General features: G+C 34.8%; 1 long non-coding RNA gene across 1 annotated transcript in view; it reads left to right on the top strand.

Moving 5' to 3' along the window:
* The window catches only part of LOC308613941, a 269,786-nt gene extending 256,301 nt beyond the window's left edge, over nt 1–13,485 (top strand). Inside the window, exon 3 of the long non-coding RNA XR_014015355.1 lies at nt 13,317–13,485. This is a non-coding gene — a long non-coding RNA (uncharacterized lncRNA). The remainder of the gene's footprint in view (nt 1–13,316) is intronic.
* Nucleotides 13,486–22,935: the final 9,450 nt, after the last annotated feature.

The following is a 22,935-nucleotide window of genomic DNA, read 5'->3' as shown; positions in this document are numbered from 1 at the left end:
GGAGAGGCCACAACAGTGAGAGGCCCGCGTACTCCCCAAAAAAAAAACAAAAAACATAATTTAGAAACTAAAAATATAGTTCACAACCACTGACAGTACAAAGAAGATAGAATGGAATTGGAGGAACAAAACAAAACTGAATGTAATTAAACTATACAAAATTTGTAGAATGCAGCAAAAGTGATAACTTGAAGGATGTTTACAGCCCTAGATCATTACATAAAATTAAAAAATTGCTGAAAAATAACAACCTAAGCATCTAATATAAGAAGTCAGGAAAAGAACAATAAACTTAAATATGATAGATAGACCTAAAGCAATAGAAGACTAGAAATAATACAAATAAAATTAAAAATAAACAAGAATACAAAAGAGAGTATCTACAAAGAAACGATTCTTTGAAGAGAACCTAAAGTAAAATTGATTTAAAAAACAGAAAAATGGAGATGATGCATAAACAATATTAGTAAGAAAATGGGAAATAATTGTATACAGGTTAGATTTTTTCTTTAATTAACAGTAATTTTTTAAATTTTATTTTTTTATACAGCAGGTTCTTATTAGTTATCTATTTTATACATATTAGTGTATATATGTCAATCCCAATCTCCCAATTCATCCCACCCCCCCACCTCCACTTTCCCCCCGTGGTGTCCATACGTTCTCTACATCTCTGTCTCTCTTTCTGCCTTGCAAACCGGTTCACCTGTACCATTTTTCTAGATTCCACAAATATGCATTAATATACGATATTTGTTTATCTCTGACTTACTCCACTCTGTATGACAGTCTCTAGGTCCATTCACATCTCTGAAAATGACCCAATTTCATTCCTTTTTATGGCTGAGTAATATTCCATTGTATATATGTACCACATCTTCTTTATCCATTTGTCTGTCGATGGGCATTTAGGTTGCTTCCATGACCTGGCTATTGTAAATAGTGCTGCAATGAATGTTGGGGTGCATGTGTCTTTTAGAATTATGGTTTTCTCTGGGTATATGCCCAGTAGTAGGATTGCTGGATCGTATGGTAATTCTATTTTTAGCTTTTTAAGGAACCTCCATACTGTTCTCCATAGTGGCTGTATCAATTTACATTCCCACCAACACTGCAAGAGGACTCCCTTTTCTCCACACCCTCTCCAGCATTTACTGTTTGTAGATTTTCTGATGATGCCCATTCTAACTGGCGTGAGGTGATACCTCATTGTAGTTTTCATTTGCATTTCTATAATAATTAGCGATGTTGAGCAGCTTTTCATGTGCCTCCTGGACATCTATATGTCCTCTTTGGAGAAATGTCTATTTAGGTCTTCTGCCCATTTTTGGATTGGGTTGTTTTTTAATATTGAGCTGCATGAGTTTTTTATATATTTTGGTGATTAATCCTTTGTCAGTTGATTCATTTGCAAATATATTCTCCCATTCTGAGGGTTGTCTTTTGATCTTGTTTTATAGTTTCTTTTTCTGTGCAAAAGTTTTAAGTTTCATTAGGTCCCATTTGTTTATTTTTGTTTTTATTTCCATTGCTCTAGGAGGTGGGTCAAAAAAGATCTTGCTGTGATTCATATCAATGAGTGTTCTTCCTATGTTTTCCTCTCAGAGTTTTATAGTGTCTGGTCTTACATTTAGGTCTTTAATCCATTTTGAGTTTATTTCTGTGTATGGTGTTAGGGAGTGTTCTAATTTCATCTTTTACATGTAGCTGTTCAGTTTTCCCAGCACCACTTATTGAAGAGACTGTCTTTTCTCCATTGTTTATGTTTGCCTCCTTTGTCATGGATTAGTTGACCACAGGTGCGTGGGTTGATCTCTGGGTTTTCTATCTGTATACAGGTTAGATTTAATTGTGACTAAGAACTGTGAATCTCTTAATGACAAGAAATTAGAAAAATGACACATTTCTAGAAAAATGTAACAGTACAAATGACTTGAAATGACATTGAAAAACTATATATTCTGTATTCATTAAAGTATTTGAAAGCCAGAACCAGATGATTTTCCTGAAAAGTTCTACCGATCATTGAAGGAACATACCATTTCAATCTTATATAAATTTTTCCAGAGGACATAAAAATAGAGGGCACTGTAAGTCATAATATGACTAGTATAATTCTGAAATCAAAAAAGGGTGTTCAAGGTAGGAAAATCACAAGCCCATTTCATTCATGAATTTATATGAAAAATTCCACAAAAACGTATTTTTAAAAGCCTGATTACATTTATTATAGGAATTTCAGTGTGATTTAATGCTATTAAATATACAACTATAATTTACTATACAGGTAGATTAAAGGAGAAAATGATTTTCTTTTATTTATTTTATTTTATATTGGAGTATATTTGATTTACAATGTTGTGTTAGTTTCAGGTGTACAGAAAAGTGATTTAGTTATACATATACATATATCTTTCTTCTTCAGATTCTTTTCCCATAGAGGTTATTACAGAGTATTAAATATAGTTCCCTGTGCTATACAGTAGGTCCTTGTTGATTATTTTACATATAGTACAGTGTATATGTTAATCTCAACCTCCTAATTTATTCCACCCTGCCGCAACATTTCCCCTTTGGTAACCATAAGTTTGTTTCCTAAGTCTGGGTGTCTGTTTCTGTTTTGTAAATAAGTTCACTTGTATCTTTTTTTTTTTTTTAAGATTCCAGATATAAGTGATATCATATGATATATTTGTCTTTGTCTGACTTCACTTGGTGTGATAATCCCTAGATCCATTCATTTTGCTGCAAATGGCATTATTTCATTCCTTTTATGGCTGAGTAATATTCCATTATATATATGTACCATATCTTCTTTATCCATTCCTCTGTCAATGTACATTTAGGTTGCTTCCATGTCCTGGCTATTGTAAATAGTGTTGCAATGAACATCGGGATGCATGTATCTTTTCAAATTTTGACTTTCTCCTGATATATGCCCAGGAGTGGGATTGCTGGATCTAGAGCTAGATTGGTAGCTCTGTTTTTAGTACTGTTCTCCAAAGTGGCTGTACCAATTTACATTCTCATCAACAGTGTAGGAGGGTTCCCTTTTCTCCACACCCTCTCCAGCATTTATTGTTTGTAGACTTTTTGATGATGGCCATTCTGACTAGTGTGAGGTGATACCTCATTGTAGTTTTGATTTCCATTTCTCTAATAATTAGTGATGTTGAGCATCTTTTTATGTGCTTTTTGGCCATCTATATATGTCTTCTTTGGAGAAATGTCCATTTAGATCTACCACCCATTTTTCGATTGGGTTGTTTGGTTTTTTGCTATTGAGCTGCACAAGCTATTTATATATTTTGGAGATTAATCCCTTGTCAGTCACATCATTTGCAAATATTTTCTCCCATTCTGTGGGTTGTCTTTTCATTTTGTTTATGGTGCCCTTTGATGTGAAAAAGCTTTTAAATTCAACTAGGTCTATTTGTTTATTTTTGTTTTTATTTTCATTATTCTAGGAGGTGAATGTAAAAAGATATTGCTACAATTTATGTGAAAGAGTAAATTTATGTCTACCTATGTTTTCCTCTAAGAGTTTTGTAGTATCCAGTGTTACATTTAGGCCTTTAATCCATTTTAAGGGTTTTTTTTGGTATGTGGTGTTAGCAAATGTTCTAATTTCATTCTTTTACATGTAGCTCTCCAGTTTTCCCAGCACCAGTTATTGAAGAGACTGTCTTTCTCCATGGTATATTCTTGCCTCTTTTGTCGTAGATTAATTGACCATAGGTGTATGGGTTTATTTCTGGGCTTTCTATCCTGTTCCATTGATCTATAAGTCTGTTTTTGTGCCAGTATCATACTGTTTTGATTGCTGTGACTTTATAGTATAGTCTGAAGTCAGGGAGCCTGATTCCTCCAGTTTTGTTTTTCTTTCTTAAGATTGCTTTGGCTATTCAGGGTCTTTTGTGTTTCCACATAAATTTTAAGATTTTTTGCTCTAGATCTGCAAAAAAATCCATTGGTAACTTGATAGGGATTGCATTGAAGCTGTGGATTACCTTGGGTAGTACAGTCATTTTGACTATATTGATTCTTTCAACCCAAGAACATGGTATATCTTTCCATCTGTTTGTGTCCTCTTAAATTTCTTTCAACAGTATCTTATAATTTTTTGAGTACAGGTCTTTTGCCTTCTTAGGTAGGTTTATTCCTAGGTATTTTATTCTTTTTAATATGACAGTAAATGGGACTGTTTCCTTAAATTCTCTTTCTGATCTTTCATTGTTAGTGTATAGGAATGCAAGAGATTTCTATGTATTAATTTTGTATCCTGCTACTTTACCAAATTCATTGATGAGCTCTCATAGTTTTCATAGCATCTTTAGGATTCTCTATGTATAGTATCATGTCAACTGCCAACAGTGACAGTTTTACTTCTTCTTTTCCAATTTGGATTCCTTTTATTTCTTTTTCTTCTCTGATTGCCATGACTAGGACTTCCAAAACTATGTTGAATGAAAGTGGTGAGAGTGGCACCACTTTTTTCTTTTTTTTTAGGAACATACCCTTTTATTGTCTAGCTCCTTTGACAGTTTCATGTCTCTCTAAAGGAGATGGAAAGTTTGGAGTATTATTGGGTCTTTCAGTGGAAAAGAGGAATGGGCAGGAACAGTGGAGGTGAGTGAATATCTTACCACGTGGGAATGTACCACTGGAACATCCAAGCCCACATCTGGCATGCTCCCCATCACAGTCTGCTTTACTGTCCCTTTAAAAGAAATATGGAACAGTATGTAGCAAAACAAATAAATTACTCTCCATCTCTCAGAAAGCAAGTTCACCTTCTGGACAGGTGCTTCCAAAGAAGTGAGCTTTTCAACTTCCTTGGCTCCAGCCAGTAGGAGATGAGAGGCCCCTGCTTCCCAAATCTCAAGATTTCTTGTGGTGTTTAGTTAGACTTGGGATCTTGTTGCTTGGGCATCTCTCCTCCATCTTCCAAATCCATCTCTGCAGCAACTGACATACATAGGACCTGGTGATACCACGTGGCAGATGCCACAATCCTGTGGAGGCAAAGAGGTCGTTTGTGTTCTGGCACTCTGATGATGAAGAAGTAAAAGGGCACTTCTTGTCTTATTCTTGTCTTGTTCCTGATCTTACAGGAAATGCTTTCAGCTTTCCACCATTGAATATGATGTTAGCTGTGGGTTTGTCACATATGACCTTTATTATGTTGAGGTATGTTCCCTCTATGCCCATTGTCTGTAGAGTTTTATCATAAATTGGTGTTGGATTTTGTCAAAAGCTTTTTCTGCATCTATTGAGATGATCATATGGTTTTTATTCTTCAATTTGTTAATGTGGTGTATCACACTGATTGATTTGCAGATATTGAAAAATCCTTTCATCCCTGGGATAAATCCCACATGATCACGGTGGGATTTTAATGTATTGTTGGATTTGGTTTGCTAGTATTTTGTTGAGAATTTTTGTGTCTATGTTCTTCAGTGATATTGGCCTGTAATTTTCTTTTTTTGTGGTATGGTATCTTAGTCTGGTTTTGGTATCAGGGTGATAGTGGCCTTATACAATGAGTTTGGGAGTGTTACCCCCTTGGAAATTTTTTGAAATCATTTCAGAAGGATAGGTGTTAACTCTTCTCTAAATGTTTGATAGATTTCACCTCTGAAGCCATCCTTGTTCAGTTTGGGGAGATTGTATCTTTCTAAGAATTTGTCCATTTCTTCTATGTTGTCCATGTTATTGGCATACGGTTGCTTGTAGTAGTCTCTTATGATCCTTTGTATTTCTGTGGTGTCTGTTGTAACTTCTCCTCTTTCATTTCTAATTTTATTGATTTGGGCCCTCTCCCTTTTTTTCTTGATGAGCCTGACTAAAGGTTTATCAATTTGTTTATTTTCTCAAAGAACCAGCTTTTAGTTTCATTGTGTTTCCTTATTAATTTTCTGTCTGGATAATCTATCCATTGGTATAAGTGCGGTGTTAAAGTTCCCCACTATTATTGTGTTACTGTTGATTTCCCCCTTTATGGCTGTTAGCATTTGCCTTATATATTGAGTTGCTTCTATGTTGGGTGCATATATATTTACAATTGTTATATCTTCTTCTTGGATTTATCCCTTCATCATTATGTAATGTCCTTCCTTGTCTCTTGTAACAGTCTGTATTTTAGTCTATTTTATCTGATATCAGTATTGCTACTCCATCTTTCTTTTCATTTCATTTGAATGGAATACATTTTTCCATTCCCTCACTTTCAGTCTGTATGTGTCCCTAGGTCTGAAGTGGGACTCTTGTAGACACCATATATATGAGTCTTGTTTTTCTATCCATTCAGCCTGTCTATGTATTTTGGTTGGAGCATTTAATGCATTTGCATTTAAGGTAATTACCCATATGTACATTCTTATTGCCATTTTGTTAACTGTTTTGGGAGTGTTTTCATAAGTCTTTTTTCTACTTTTCCTCTTCTGTTCTCTTCTCTTGTGATTTGATGGCTTCCTTTAGTGTTGTATTTGAATTCTTTTTTCTTTTTTGTGTGCATATCTGTTGTAGATTTTTGGTTTGCAGTTACCATGAGGTTTCAATATAGCAGTCTATATATGTACAAGATTGTTTTAAGTTGCCAGTCTCTTGATATCTTTATCTCATTTTTGTATCAGGGTGATGGTGGCCTCATAAAATGAGCTTGAGAGTGTTCCTTCATCTGCAATTTTTGGAATAGTTTGAGAAGGATAGGTTCTAACTCTTCTCTAAATGTTTGATAGAATTTGCCTGTGAAGCCATCTGGTCCTGGACTTTTGTTTGTTGGGAGCTTTTAAATCATAGTTTCAATTTCAGTACTTGTGATTTCTGTTCATTTCTTCTTGGTTCAGTCTTGGAAGGTTGTACCTTTATAAGCATTTGTCCATTTCTTCTAGGTTGTCCATTTTATTGGCCTATCGTTGCTTGTAGTAGTCCTTATGATCCTTTGTATTTCTGTGGTGTCAGTTGTAATTTCTCATTTTCATTTCTAATTTTATTGATTTGAGTCCTCTCCCTTTTTTTCTTGATGACTTTAGCTAAAGGTTTTCAATTTTGTTTACCTTTTAAAAGAACCAGCTTTTAGTTTCATTGATCTTTGCTATTGTTTTCTTTGTCTCTGTTTCATTTATTTCTGCTCTGATATTTATGATTTCTTTCCTTTTACTAACTTTAGCTTTTGTTTGTTCTTCTTTCTCTAGTTGTTTTAGGTGTAAGGTTAGGTTGTTTATTTGAGACTTTTCTTGTTTCCTGAGGTAAGATTGTATTCCTATAATCTCCCCTTTTAGAATTGCTTTTGCTGTGTCCCCTAGGTTTTGAATTGTTGTGTTTTCATTGTCATTTGTCTCTAGGTATTTTTTGATACCCTCTTTGATTTATTCAGTGATCCACTGGTTGTCTAGTAACATATTGTTTAGGCTTCATGTGTTTGTGTTTTTTACAGTATTTTTCCTGTAATTGATTTCTAATCTCACAGTGTTGTGGTTGGAAAAGATGCTTGATATGATTTCAATTTTCTTAAATTTACCATGGCTTGCTTTGTGGCCCAAGATATGATCTATCCTGCAGAATGTTCCATGTTCACTTGAGAAGAAAGTTTATTCTGCTGCTTTCAGATGGAATGTCCTATAGATATTATTTAAATCTAGCTGGTCTGTGTCATTTAGGGCTTGTGTTTCCTTATTAATTTTCTGTCTGGGTAATCTGTCCATTGGTGTAAGTGGGGTGTTAAAGTTCCCCACTCTTATTGTGTTACTGTCGATTTCCTCTTTTATGGCTGTTAGCATTTGCCTTATATATTGAGTTGCTCCTATGTTGGGTGCATATATATTTACAATTGTTGTATCTTCTTCTTGGATTGATCTCTTAATCAGATCATTATCTAGTGTGCTTCCTTGTCTCTTGTAACAGTCTTTATTTTAAAGTCTACTTTGTCTAAGAATTGCTACTCCAGCTTTCTTTTCATTCCATTTGCATGGAATACCTTTTTCCATCCCCTCACTTTCAGTCTGTATGTGTCCCTAAGTCTGAAGTGGGTCTCTGTAGACAGCATATATATGGGTCTTGTTTATCTATCCATTCAGCCTATGTCTTTTGCCTGGAGAATTTAATCCATTTACATTTAAGATAATTATTGATACATATGTTCCTATTGCTATTTCTTAATTGTTTTCAGTTTGTTTTGGTAGGTCTTTTCTATCTCTTTGTTAAACATTTATTGTATCTTCTTGGTCTGTGCATCCATTATTGAATCATTTTTACTATCATTCCTCTGAATTCTTTTTCAGGTAGATTGCTTATCTCCACTTCACTTAGTTGTTGTTCTGGAGTTTTATTTTGTTCCTTCATCTGGAACATATTTCCCTGCCATCTCATTTTGTCTAACTTTCTGTGTTTGTGGTCCCATAGGCTGCAAGATTATAGTTCCTCTTTTTTCTGGTGTCTGTCCCCTGGTGAATGAGGCTGGTCTAAGAGGCTTGTATAGGCTTCCTGGTGGGAGGGACTGGTCCCTGCCTACTGGTGGGCAGGGCTGTGTTAAGGGGTGTGTTTAGAGGCAGCTGTGGGCTCAGTCAGACTTCAAGCAGCTTGGCTGATGGCTGATGGGTGGGGCTGTATACCTGCCCTGTTGGTTGTTTGGCCTCAGGTGTCCCAGCACTGGAGCCTTCAGGCTGTTGGGTGGGGCCAGGTCTTGGTGTCAAAATGGTGTCCTCCAGGACAGCTCATACCACTAAGTACTACCCAGAATCTCCACCACCATGGCCCTTGTCCCCACAGTGAGCCACAGCTACCCCACCACCCCAGAAGGCTCTCCAGGGCCATCAGGTTGGTCTGGCCCAGGCTCCTATGAAGTAAATGCTTTGTCCCTGGGTCCTGGTGCTCATGAGACCTTGTGTGCACCCTCCAAGACTGACATTTCTGTTTCCCCCATTCCTGTGGAGTTCCTAAGATCAAGCCCCGCTGGCCTTCAGAGCCAAATGCTCTGGGGGCTCCTCCTCACAATGCCAGAGCCCCAGACTGCAGAGCCTGACACAGGGCTCAAAATGCTCACTCCTGTGGAAGAACCTCTGCAATATAATTATTTTCCTATTTCTGGATCACCCATCCAGCAGGTATGGGATTTGACTGTATCATGAATGTGCCCCTCCTACTGTCTCATTCTGGCTTCTTTGTCTTTGGAAGTAGAATATCTTTCTTGGTAGGGTGCAGTCCTTTGTCAATGGTTGTTTAGCAGTTAGTTGTGATTCTGGTGTTTTCATGAGAAGCGATGAGCTCAGGTCCTTCTACTCTGCAATTTTGTCTGGGGATTGATTCTGAGAAAGTGATTTTCTTAATTGATAAAATGCAGTTTATAAAAGTCAATATTAATACATTTTTATAAAATCTTTTAGCAAACTATGCAAATAACATCTTAATGGTGAAACATTATAATCATAACTTACTATGAGGATGGATGTCCAGTAACACTAATTGTTACCAAAATTGTCCTAGAGTTTCCAGCCCATACAATAAGAGGAGAAAAATTTTTTTAAGGTTTGGAGAGGAAGAAACAAAACATTTTATAAACAATTGGTGTAATATTTCTCAATATAGACAACTACAAAGAATATGCAAAACAATTTTTGGAAGATTAGATTAGTAAGTTTGCTAAATATAAGATCATTATACAAAAACCCATTACATTTGTACACAACAGCAAAAAGTAGAATAGTTACAATGTACAATAACAAAAAAATAGATGGTAACTAGAAATCTAAAAAATTCAAGGCTTTTATGAAAAATATATATAGAAAGACAAAATCTCAACAAATAAAGCATATACCATATTCATGGTTTACAAAAACTCAAAATTACTAAAAAGTTTCAGTGTGATTTTGATCATAACCTTAACGGGTATTTTTACAGGACATTGACAAACAGATCCTGAAATGTATAGGAAAGAACTGAGACTAAAGAAAGTGAAACTCTTCCTGAAGAAATGATGGGATCTTACTCTACCAGACACCAAAATTCATCATAAAGCAGTGGTAATTAGGGCAGTAGGGTACTAGTGCAGGGATAGTTAAATAGATAAATGTAAGAGGAAAGAACAACCATAAACAGATACATGCAACTATGGAAATGTGATGTACAACAAAGGAGATGTTACAGATCATGGGAAAATGAGCAACCTGATTAAATGATGCTGTGGCAATTGTTAATCCATATAGAAATATCAACATATAGCCTTATACAATAGATACAAGAAAATAAGCTCCAAATAGATTAGAATTAAAGGTGTAAGTCTAAACTTTAAGCTTTTAGAATAAATTATAGAAGACTATCTTTAAAGACTCAGAATTGCAAAGGTTTTCTTCAGCAAGACACACATACAAATGCTAACTAAAAAATAAATCTTGATAAATATAATTATAAATTTACTTATTAAAATACGAACATGAAAAGATAAACCACAAACTGGGAGAATATGTAATCAACAAGGATGCATATCAGTATATCAAAAAAAAAACTACTACAAATTAATAAAATAACCCAATAGAATAATGATGGTAAAATTCACCAAAATGAGGAAATTCAGAAGGGAAATTAGTTTTAAGAGGAAAATGAAGTTTTGGGGACTGTTGAGTTTCAAGGTTATGGCAGAAGTTGTAGATCAATCTGACCAGTAGACCACAAATTGTTGTGGAGATGCAGGGTGTGGGAGGGGACATTTGCTTAGCCTCATAACCTGGGGAGGGGAGAGTGCCAGGGAGCTGAACAAGTGTTAAACCAGTCATCTTGTTTCAGCCTTGTCCTGCATCGGGGCTTAGTGCTCTGTTGCCTCCCCCAACCCCCCAAACTCCTACACCTCTACAACCTCAACCCCATTCTGCAGCATGAATTGACTTGCTTCTTACTGGCCTTGCCTTCCCTTATCCCTTGTGGATAAGAAGAGTTCAACTTTATTTTTTTGTTGTGCTTTGTTATATAATGTGCATCATTCTCAAATGCTATCTTTTTGTCTCCCATTAGCTTTGTCCTTGTGAGCTTGCAATGCTTTTTATCCTTTGTTGTTGATTTGGTGAAGGGTAAAGATAAATTTATATGTCCAATAGGCCATAATTTACTTGAAACTCTCTACTTGAAAGTTATCTCTGAATTATCACCATGCCTATCAGCTGAGGTCTGTAGGTTCTCTGGGTCTCAATTATGTGCTATTACTGAAAACTATATTCTTTGGGTGTGAATTTTTGGCTCCAGCACTTACTAGTTGTTTCAGGCAAGATAAGCTATTTAATCTCTTAGCTGACATTTTCTTATCTACGAAATGAGGCTTTTTATTGTGTAACCCACAAAAATATTTAAAGAATTAATAATGTAAATAAAATTACTGAGCACCGTAGCATATGTGCATTATCTTGCCACTTCCACCTGGTAGAATAATACTAACACCTACAGTACGAAATCTTGACTGTAGTTGACTATATGTTTTTCCTGAATTTTCTGGGCTGCTTTCAACTAGAGGATAAACGTCCTTCCCTAAGAGACATTATAGAGAGGATTTCTGTATTATATGTCTTTATGTACCTACCTTACCCCTGTGTATTTATAGAAGAATTTCTCCTGGCACTACTTTTAGCATTTTCTTTAACTTCTCCAACGAGCTATTTTCTGTACAGTATTATATGTCTTTATGTACCTACCTTACCCCTGCTTATTTATAGACAAGATGAGGAGAGGGTTCATAATATGCTTTCTGTATATTCCATATTGTCCATCACAGGCACTCAAATATTTGAACTATTTGTGCCTGCTTAACTAACTGTTTATAATAGTTTGAATATAGCCAGATTCTACCCCCTTTTAATTAGGTCCAGTTCTGTGGCGTTTGCTCTGACATCAAAAGTCTATTTATATTTTTATATGACAACAGATGTTGTACCTGTTATTTGATCTTTTTTCTACTGGTCAACTTTTATTTTGCTTATTTTCTTGTATCTTATTGTGTAAGGCTATATGTTGATATTTCTAGATGGATTAACAATTGCCACAGCATCATTTAATCAGGTTGCTCATTTTCCCATGGTCTGTAACATCTCCTTTGTTGTACATCACATTTCCATAGATGCATGTATCTGTTTAAGGTTGTTCTTTCCTCTTACATTTATCTATTTATCTATCCCTGCACTAGTACCCTACTGCCCTAATTACCACTGCTTTATGATGAATTTTGGTGTCTGGTAGAGTAAGCTCCCATCATTCCTTCAGGAAGAGTTTCACTTTCTTTAGGCTTAGTTCTTTCCTATACATTTTAGGATCTGTTTGTCAATTTTGGTTTTTTCTTTACTTTGAGGGTTGTCAATAGCAGCATTTAACCTGACTGAGAAAAGCTTAAATTTAATGAAACTGATCATTCATCTATTCTTCTCGGACCCCTCTTGGGGACCGCCATAGAATATCCTACTGAATTTGTCACTGTAGCCTGGATGCCCAACAGTTTGGTGATCCGATCTCTGTCTCGTCTCGAATATGCTAAATGTTATATTCTTAACCCCAGCACACTGCTTTAGTTTCTTTATAGGAAAAAGAAGGGGAGAGCTTGGCCAAGAAGGTTTGGTCCAGCCGTGAATGAATATGAAATCTTAGGAGGCTGGGCTTATAGTGAGAAAATAATGCTGGCATTTATCCACTTAGAATTGCGCAGTGCTCCCACCACCACCCCCCAACACACACACAATGTGGATTGGTTTAACACCCTTTGTTGGTGTTATTTGGCCATTCCCTTCAAATGCTAATGACCAGCTAGTTTAACACCCTTTATTGGTGTTATTCGGACAGTCCCTTCAAGTGTGAATGAATAGCTTGCTTTGTTTCCATAGACAGGGCAGCCAAATAACTTCGGGGCCTAGAAGCAAATTATTTCTCTGGTATAGACCCACCCTGAATGATGAATTGGGCTCTATGGTGGCTGTTTCACTGAAGACTGGGATTTCCCTACCCATTGCAAACCAGGCCAAAAAGGAGCTAAACTATTTTCTCCTCATTATCACCTCATTAAGTTCCCCAAGCTAGTGCAGGGTTGGAGTAGAGGCCTGCTACAGGTAGCTTAATGAGTTTCTTATTTATAGGTCCCTGTGCTGTTATGCAAAAGCTTGTTATTCCCAGGCCTAGAGTATGGCATTTTCTAAAGGGAGTTGAGAAATGCAATTATCAAGCATCTTAGTATGGGCCTCACACTGCTTCTTGGCCACTTGATCGACAATAAATAAATACACTTGTTAGATTTGTAGAATTTGATATTGTGCTGTGGTGTTTACCCCACTTTTCTTGTTTTTTTCTTCTAGCAACACAGAACAGATGCTGCCCCAGATGTGGAAGATGCAGATGTTTAATTTCAGAATAACTCCAAATTCATAACTGTATATGGCATTCTACAGATTCCTCAGTTTGATTTTGAGGAGAAAATAGTCCCCCTCCCCAAAACGTTGTTAAAATATTTTTTCCTGCTTTATAAGTGACTTGGTGGTCACATTTAATTGAGAATTGAAAACCAGTTCCATTTTTAGTTATGACAGAAAGATACTAAAAATTGTTATAATTAATATGCAAATATACAAATCAGTGCTCTGTATTTTGAGTTTTCAAAAAATCAATTTACTAAACATTCAGGAACTGACCATTTACTAAGCACTATGTGTCTGGTAGTGAGTGAGGTACTGACAGGATGTAAAAAGATAGACACACAAGTCATTGTCATAGAATCAAAGAAATGTATCATCTGAAGATGTCCTAGCAGTTATAACTTAGATGTATATAGAGATATATATTTATTCAGGTATATTCATATAAATATGTATATACATATATTTCTTTACAAAGATATTATACTAAAGGAAGCAGAGAATAATATTAAAGCAAAATAAAAGTTGACCAGTAGAAAAGAGATCAAATAACAGGTACAACATCTGTTGTCATATAAAAATATAAATAATTAGACTTCTGATGTCAGCAAATGCCACACAACTGGACCTAATTAAAAGGGGGGGTGAATCTGGCTATATTCAAACTATTATAAACAGTTATTTAAGCAGGCACAAATAGTTCAAATATTTGAGTGCCTGTGAGGGACAATATGGAATATACAGAAAGCATATTATGAACCCTCTCCTCATCTTGTCTATAAATAAGCAGGGGTAAGGTAGGTACATAAAGACATATAATACTGTACAGAAAATAGATCATTGGAGAAGTTAAAGAAAATGCTAAAAGTCGTGCCAGGAGAAATTCTTCCATTTTAAAGAATCAAAGAAAGTGGAATGGATGTGTTAGAATTAGAGTTTAGATTTAATAGGATGGGAGGGTTTCAAAAGAGTGGTTGCTTCAATATTTCCAAGTGGGATAGACTTAGCAGCAACATGTGATTGTCAGGAACTTCAATGATTGATAGAGCCTTGTCTTGAAGTTATATTTTCAGTACCAGTTCCCTATTTCCACTTGGGTTAGAAAGTGTGCATTATATTTGAGGTGGCTAACTGGCCAGCAGACATGGATAAGGAAGTGGTTAAAACTCACCCAACTTTGTACTACTTCTGCACAAAAAATTAGCAAAGGTGTAAGATTTCAGGTTACATTCAGAAAGTATGGATTAATTTTTCCTAGTAAGAACTTGAAATATATGTATAAAAGAATAGTACAAGATACACATTAAAAAATAGAATAGAGAAAGAGAATATGAGGACTAGAGAAAAGTTGGATCAATAAAGCAGATTAGGAATTTCAGGCTTTGCTCTCTAGCCAGTAGAAAGCATTTTTTTTCTTCCTCTAATTGTTTTGTTTTCCAAGCAATAAGACAGAATGATCAGATGGTTAATAGAAGTGACTTGATGGATAGACTGGCAAAGAGAAAAGCTAAAGTCAGGGAGATCATTTAGGGGCCTATTCAGTAGTCTAGGTTAAGGTGAAAAGATGAATTTATAGATAAGGTAGAAAGAAGAAAATGAATTCAAGATGAATTCATCACAGTTTAAACACTAAGTAATTTAGTTAGAACACTTTCATGGACACTTTCATGGTGAAAGTTTGTATAATTAAAGGATAACTAAAATTTCAAGCTTGGATAACTATGAGAATGTTATCCCTAGTTAACAGTGACAGAACTGTGAAAATCTATGTGTGTTTTGCTTTAGAATTTAATAGTGGGAGAGATGAAAAAAAACTCTTCTTTGGACTTTTAAGGTTGGAAGTTCAGATATTTTTTACAATAGAATATCCAACAGGCAACAGAAAATTGGAACTATAGTTTTACAAATAATTGCTGCTATAGAATGAATGAGACTTAAGACAATGTAGAAAGAAAATAAAGTATGGGAAGATCAATTAGGTACATTGTATGTGGGGAGGAAAGAGAAATCGGAGGAGAAAATGAAGAATCAGGATTGTGAGAGCAACAGTAGATTAGTTCATTTTTGCAGTAGTTTATGTAAGAGGAATATTCAAGAAGAAATGGAAAAAGTGTCAAACATTCTAAAAAAAGTAAAGTTCAATAATTTAGAAAAATTCATTGTATTTGTTGACTAAATGGTAAAAAAAGGACATTTGAATATTAACAGTTTTTAACTTTTATATTTATAAATATATATATTTATATTTTTATATATATAGAACATTTCATCCCAAAGCAACAGAATGCACATTCTTTTCAAGTGCACATAGAACAGTCTTTAAGATAGATCATATATTAGGCCACAAAACAAGCCTTAATAAATTTAAGAAGATTGAAATTATATCAGGCATCTCTTCCCAACCACAATAGTATGAAACTAGAAATAAATTATAAAAAGAAAACTGGAAAATTCACGAATATATGGAGATAAAAAATATGCACTGATAACCACTGGGTCAAAGAATTAAAAGAGAAATTTTAAAAAACCTTAAAACAAATAAAAATGGAAGTACAACATACCAAAAGATATGGGATGCAAAAAAAAGCAGTTCTAAGAGGGAAGTTCATAGTGATAAATGCCTACATCAAGAAATAAGAAAAATCTCAAACAACATAATTTAACACCTCAAGGAACTAGTGAAAGAAGAACAACTTAAGTGCAAGGTTAATAGAAGGAAGGAAATAAGAAAGATCAGAATGGAAGTAAATAAAATAGAGACTGAAAAGACATTAAACAGATCAATTAAACTAAGAGCTGGTTCTTTGAAAAGTTCAACAAAACCAAGAAAAGAAGAGGACTCAAAATCAGAAATGAAAGGAGAGATATTACACCCCAAACCACAGAAATACAGATGAGAGAGCCTAAACAATTATACACCAACAAGTTGGACAACCTAGAAGAAATGGCTAAATTCCTGGAAGCATACAACCTGCCAATACTGAGTCATCAAGAAATAAAAAATCTGAACAGACTGATTACTAGCAAGAATATTGAATCAGAAATAAAAAAAACAACAACAACTTCCCAACAGAAAAAGCTCAGGACCAGATGGCTTCACTTGTTAAATGTTTGGAAGAATTCAAAAAGAATTAATACAGAGTCTCTTCAAACTCTTCTGAAGAATAGAAGAGGAAAGAACACTTTCAACCTCATTTTACGAGGCCAGCATTAACCTGATACCAAAACCCAGACAAGGATGTCACACACACACACGAATTACAGGCCAATATCCCTGTGAAGCATAGGGGGAAAAAATCCTCAACAAGTATTAGCAAATCAATTCAAGAATACATTAAATGGATCATACACCATGATCAAGTGGGATTTATCCCAGGGATGAAAGAATGGTTCAACATCCACAAATTAATCAATGTGATATACCCCATTAAAAAAATGAAGGATGAAAATTACATGATCATCTCAATAGATGCATAAAAAGCATTTGACAAAATTCAACATTTATGATACAACCTCTCAACAAAGTGGGTATAGAGAGAATATACCTCAACATAACAAAGCCCAGATATGATAAGCTAACATACTCAACAATGAAAAGCTAAAAGCTTTTCCTCTAAAATCGGGATCAAGAAAAGGATGCCCACTCTCACCACTTTCATCCAACTTAATATTGGAAGTACTAGCTTGAGCAATTAGGCTAGAAAAAGAAAAGCATCCAAGTTGGAAAGGAAGAAGTAGAACCGTCAATATTTGCAGATAACATGATATTATTTATTCAAAACCCTGAGACTTCATCAAAATAACTGTTAGAACTAATCAACACATTCAGTAAAGTCACAGGATACAAAATCAATGTATGGTAATCTGTGGTATGTCTATTCACTAAAAATGAATGATCAGAAAGAGAAATTAAAACTATCCCATCTACACCTGCATCAAAAAGAATAAAACATATAAGAATAAATTTAACCAAGGAGGCGTAAGACCTGTACACTGAAAACTACAAGACACTGATGAAAAATATTGTAGAAGAAAAAAAAATTCTGAGTTCATGGATTGAAAGAATTAATATTGTTAAAATGTCCATACTACCCAAAGCAATCTATTGATTCGATGCAACCCCTATCAAAATCATTAGAGAAATGCAAATCAAAACTACAATGAGGTATCACCTCACAGTGGTCAGAATGGCCATCATCAAAAAATCCACAAACAATAAATGCTAGAGAGGGTGTGGAGAAAGGGGAACCCTCTTGCACTGTTGGTGGGAATGTAAATTGATACAGCTACTATGGAGAACAGTATGTTGGTTCCTTTAAAAAATAAAAATAGAAATACCATATGATGCAGCAATCCCACTACTGGGCATATCCCTGAGAAAACCATAATTCAAAAAGAGTCAATGTTCATTGCAGCTCAACTTACAATAGCCAGAACATGGAAGCAACCTAAGTGTCCATTGACAGACGAATGGATAAATAAGTTGTGGCACATATATACAGTGGAATATTAGCCATAAAAAAGAAATGAAATTGAGTTATTTGTAGTGAGGTGGATGGACCTAGAGTCTGTCATACAGAGTGAAGTAAGTCAGAAAAAGAAAAACAAATACCATATGCTAACATATATAGGAATCTAAAAAAATTAAAAATGGTTTTGAAGAAGCTAGGGGCAGGACAGGGATAAAGATGCAGACATAGAGAATGGACTTGAGGACACGGGGAGGAGAAGGGTAAGCTGGGATGAAGTGAGAGAGTGGCATGGACATATATACACTATCAAATGTAAAATTGATAGCTAGTGGAAGCAGCCACATAGCAAAAGGAGATCAGGTGCTTTGTGACCACCTAGAGGGGTGGGATAGGGAGGGGGGAGGGAGATGCAAGAGGGAGGAGATATGGGGTTATATGTATATCCATAGCTGATTCACTTTTTTATACAGCAGAAACTAACACACCATTGTAAAGCAATTATACTCCAATAAAGATGTTAAAGAAATAATTCCAATGACATTTTTTACAGAAACAGAACAATCCAAAAATTGAATGGGACATAAGACCATGAATAATTAAGGCAATCTTGAGGTAGAAGACCAAAGCAGGAGGTATCACCCTCCCTGATTTCAAACTCTATTATAAAACTATAGTAATTAAAACAGTATAGTATTGGCATAAAAAGAGACACACAGATCAATGGAACCGAATAGAGAGCACAGAAATAAACCCACTTATGTAGTACGTTAATTTACAACAAAGGATCCAAGAACAATGGGAAAAGGAAAGTATCTTCAGTTAATGCTTTTGGGAAAACTGGACCATTATCTTACACCATACACAAATATCAACACAAAATACATCAAAGATTAGAACTTAATGCCTGAAACCATAAAATTCCTAGAAGAAAAATAGGTGGTAAGCTCCTTGACATTGGTCTTGGGGATAATTTTCTGGATTTGACACCAAAAGGCAAAAAATGCAAAAGTAAACAAGTGGAACTATATCAAACTAAAAACCTTCTGCACAGCAAAAGAAACTATCAACAAAATGAAAAAGCAAGCTCCTGAATGGGTGAAAATATTTGCAAATCATATATTTGATAAAAGGTTAATATCCAAAATATGTAAAGAACTGATAGAACTCAACAGTAAAAAAAACAATCTAATTAAAAAGTGGGCAGAAAATCAAAATTACTATGAGGTAACACCTAACACTGGTCAGAATGGCCATCATTAAAAAGTCTACAACTAACAAATCCTGGAGAGGGTGTGGAGAAAAGGAAACTGTTCAGCACTGTTGGTGGGAATGTAAATTGGTACAGCCACTGTAGAAAACAGTATGGAGGATCCTTAAAGAACTAAAAATAGAGTTGCCATATGATCCAGCAATCCCACTCCTGGGCATATATCCAGAGAAAACTCTAATTTGAAATGATACATGCACCCCAATGTTCACTGCAGCACTATTTACAATAGCCAAGACATGGAAACAACCTAAATGTCCATCAACAGATGAATGGATGAAGATGTGGTACATATATACAATGGAATACTACTCAGCCGTAAAAAAGAATGAAATAATGCCATTTGCAGCAACATGGATGGATCTAGAGATTATCACAGTAAGTGAAGTAAGTCAGAAAGAGAAAGACAAGTACCATACGAGATCACTTATATGTGGAATCTAAAATATGACACAAATGAACTTCTCTACAAAACAGAAACAGACTCACAGACATAGAGAACAGACTTGTGGTTGCCAAGGGGGAATGGGGTTGGGGAGGGATGGATTGGGAGCTAGGGATTAGCAGATGCAAACTATTATATACAGAATGAATAAACAACAAGGTCCTACTGTATGGCACAGGGAACTATGTTCAATATCCTGTGATAAACCATAATGGAAAAGAATATGAAAAAGAATGTATATATATGTATAACTGAATCACTTTGCTGTATAGTAGAAATTAACACATCAATGTAAATCAACTGTATTTCAATCCAATAAATTAAAAAATAAAAAGTCTGAAAGGGTTTGAAAAGACATTTTTATAAAGAAAACATGCAGATGCCAACAGTTACATGAAATGATTCCCAACATCACTAATCATGCAGGAAATGCAAATCAAAACCACAATGAGATATCACCTCACACCTATTAGAAAAAATAACAAAAAAATAACAAGTGTTGGCAAGGATTTGGAGAAAAGGGAACCCTGGGGCACTGTTAGGACTGTAAGTTGGTGCAGCCACAGTGGAAAACAGTTGTGGAGGTTCCTCAAAAAGTTAAAAATAGAACTACGATATCATCCAGCAATTCCACTCCTGGGTATTTATTCAAAGCAAATGAAAAACACTAACTCAAAGAGATATATACTCACCTATGTTCATTGCAGGATTATTTACAATAGTCAATATATGGAAACAACCTGTCTATCAATGAATGACTGGATAAAGAAAATGTGGTATATATATATACAACAGAATATTATTTAGCCATAAATAGAAGGAAATGTTGCCATTTGTGACAACATGGATGAACTTTAGAGAGTGTGCTAAGTGAAGTAAGTCAGAGAAGGACATATACCATATGATCTTACTTTTACATCAATCTTAAAAAAAAAAACCTCATAGAAACAGAGATCAGATTGGTGGTTGCTGGGGGCAGGGTGGGGGACAGAGTGCAGGTTTGGTGAAATGGGTATCAAAAGGTACAAACTTCTAGTTATAAAATAAGTCATGGGGATATAATGTACAGCATGGTGATTAAGTTAATACTGTATTGCATATTTACAAGTTTTATGAGATTAAATTAAAACAGGTAGAAAAAGAAAACTATAGTTAGATAATAGAATTCAATTCACAAATATTACTAATTGCATTTCATGTAAAGAGACTAAATATTACACTTGAAAGACAAATTCTGTCAGACTGCAAGTGAACAATATGCTAATCACAAGAAACACACCTTAAATATGAACATACAAAAAAGTTAAAAGGATAAAAAAAATCAGCAAACATTTTCTTTTGGAAAGCTAGTATAACTACACACATAAAACATTTACCAAAACAAAGTATTCAAACCATACAGAGTATGTTCTTTGACCATAATTAAAGTTGAAATCAATAACAAAATGTTAATTAAAAAATACCCCAAATATTTTGTAAAAAAGCAATAGATCAAATGAAGAAATCCAAAAAATTGTTTTTTGGGGAAGATGAATAAAAGTAATAATCCTCTAGAAATATGTATTTTAAAACAAAGAGGAAAAAGCACAAGTAGCCTTAATAGGAATGAAAAATGGGGTATTCCTCTATATGTACAGACATTACAAAGATTATACAAGTAAATGATGAGCAACTTATCAATAAATTTGAAAAATAAGATGAATAATTCCCTTGAAAAACACATAACCAAAAATGGGCGAAAGACAAGAAAACTGAATAGTTCTATATATTTTAAAGAAACTGAATATTACTCTAGGAGGTGCGTCAAAAAAGATCTTGCTGTGATTTATGTCAAAGAGTGTTCTACCTATGTTTTCCTCTAAGAGATTTAAACTGTCTGGCCTTATATTTAGGTCTTTAATCCATTTAGGGGTTTATTTTTGTGTATGGTGTTATGGAGTGTTCTAACTTCATTCTTGTACATGTAGGTATCCAGTTTTCCCAGCACCACTTATTGAAGAGACTGTCTTTTCTCCATTGTATATTCTTGCTTCCTTTGTCAAAGATTAGGTGACCATAGGTGTGTGGGTTTATCTCTGGGCTTTCTTTCCTGTTCCACTGATCTACATTTCTGTTTTTGTGTTGGTACCATACTGTCTTGATTACTGTAGCTTTGTAGTATACCCTGAAGTCAGGGAGCCTGATTCCCCCAGCTCCGTTTTTCTTTCTCAAGGTTGCTTTGGCTATTCAAGGTCTTTTGTGTTTCCATATAAATTGTACAATTTTTTTGTTCTAATTCTGTGAAAAATGCCATTTGTAGCTTGATAGAAGTTGCATTGAATCTGTAGATTGCTTTGGGTAGTATAGCCATTTTCACAATATTGATTCTTCCAATCCAAGAACATGGTATATTTCTCCATCTGCTTGTGTCTTCTTTGATTTCTTTCATCAATATCTTATAGTTTTCTAGTACAGGTCTTTTGCCTCTATAGGTAGGTTTATTCCTAGGTATTTTTTCCTTTGTTGCAATGGCGAATGAGATTGTTTCCTTAATTTCTCTTTCTGATCTTTTGTTGTTAGTGCATAGGATTGCAAGAGATTTCTGTTTATTAATTTTGTATCCTGCAACTTTACCCAATGCATTGATTAGCTCTAGTACTTTTCTGGTGGCATCTACAGGATTTTCTATGTATAGTATCATGTCATCTGCAAAGTAAGAGTTTTACTTCTTCTTTTCCAAATTGGATTCCTTCAACTTCTTTTTCTTCTCTGATTGCCATGGCTAGGACGTCCTAAACTATTTGAATGATAGTGGCAAGAGTGGACATCCTTGTCTGGTTCCTGATCTTAGAGGAAATGCTTTCAGCTTTTCAACATTGAGAATGATGCTTGCTGCGGGTTCATTGTACATGGCCTTTATTATGTTGAGGTAGGTTCCCTCTATGCCCACTTTCTGGAGAGTTTTTTTTTTTATCAAAAATAGGTGTTGGACTTTGTCAAAAGCTTTTTCTGCATTTATTGAGATGACCATATGGTTTTTATTCTTCAATTTGTCACACTGACAGATTCACATAATGAAAATAAAACCAAAAATAAACAAATGGGACCTAATTAAACTTAAAAGCTTTTGCACAGCAAAGAAAACCATAACCAAGATAAAAAGACAACCCTCAGAATAGGCAAAAATATTTGCAAACGAAGCAACTGACAAGGGATTAATCTCCAAAATATACAAACAGTACATGCAGCTCAATAAACAAAAAACCAAACAACCCAATCAAAATGCGGGCAGATGACCTAAACAGACATTTCTCAAAAGAAGACATACAGATGGCCAATAAACACATGAAAAGATGCTCAACATCACTAATTATTAGAGAAATTCAAATCAAAACTACA

The sequence above is a fragment of the Mesoplodon bidens genome (assembly GCF_964165515.1).
Source record: "Mesoplodon bidens genome assembly, chromosome: 3".
In the NCBI taxonomy this organism is placed as follows: Eukaryota; Metazoa; Chordata; class Mammalia; order Artiodactyla; family Ziphiidae; genus Mesoplodon; species Mesoplodon bidens.
Note: the sequence above shows the minus strand (reverse complement) of the source record. Positions and strands in the feature narration are given on the sequence as shown.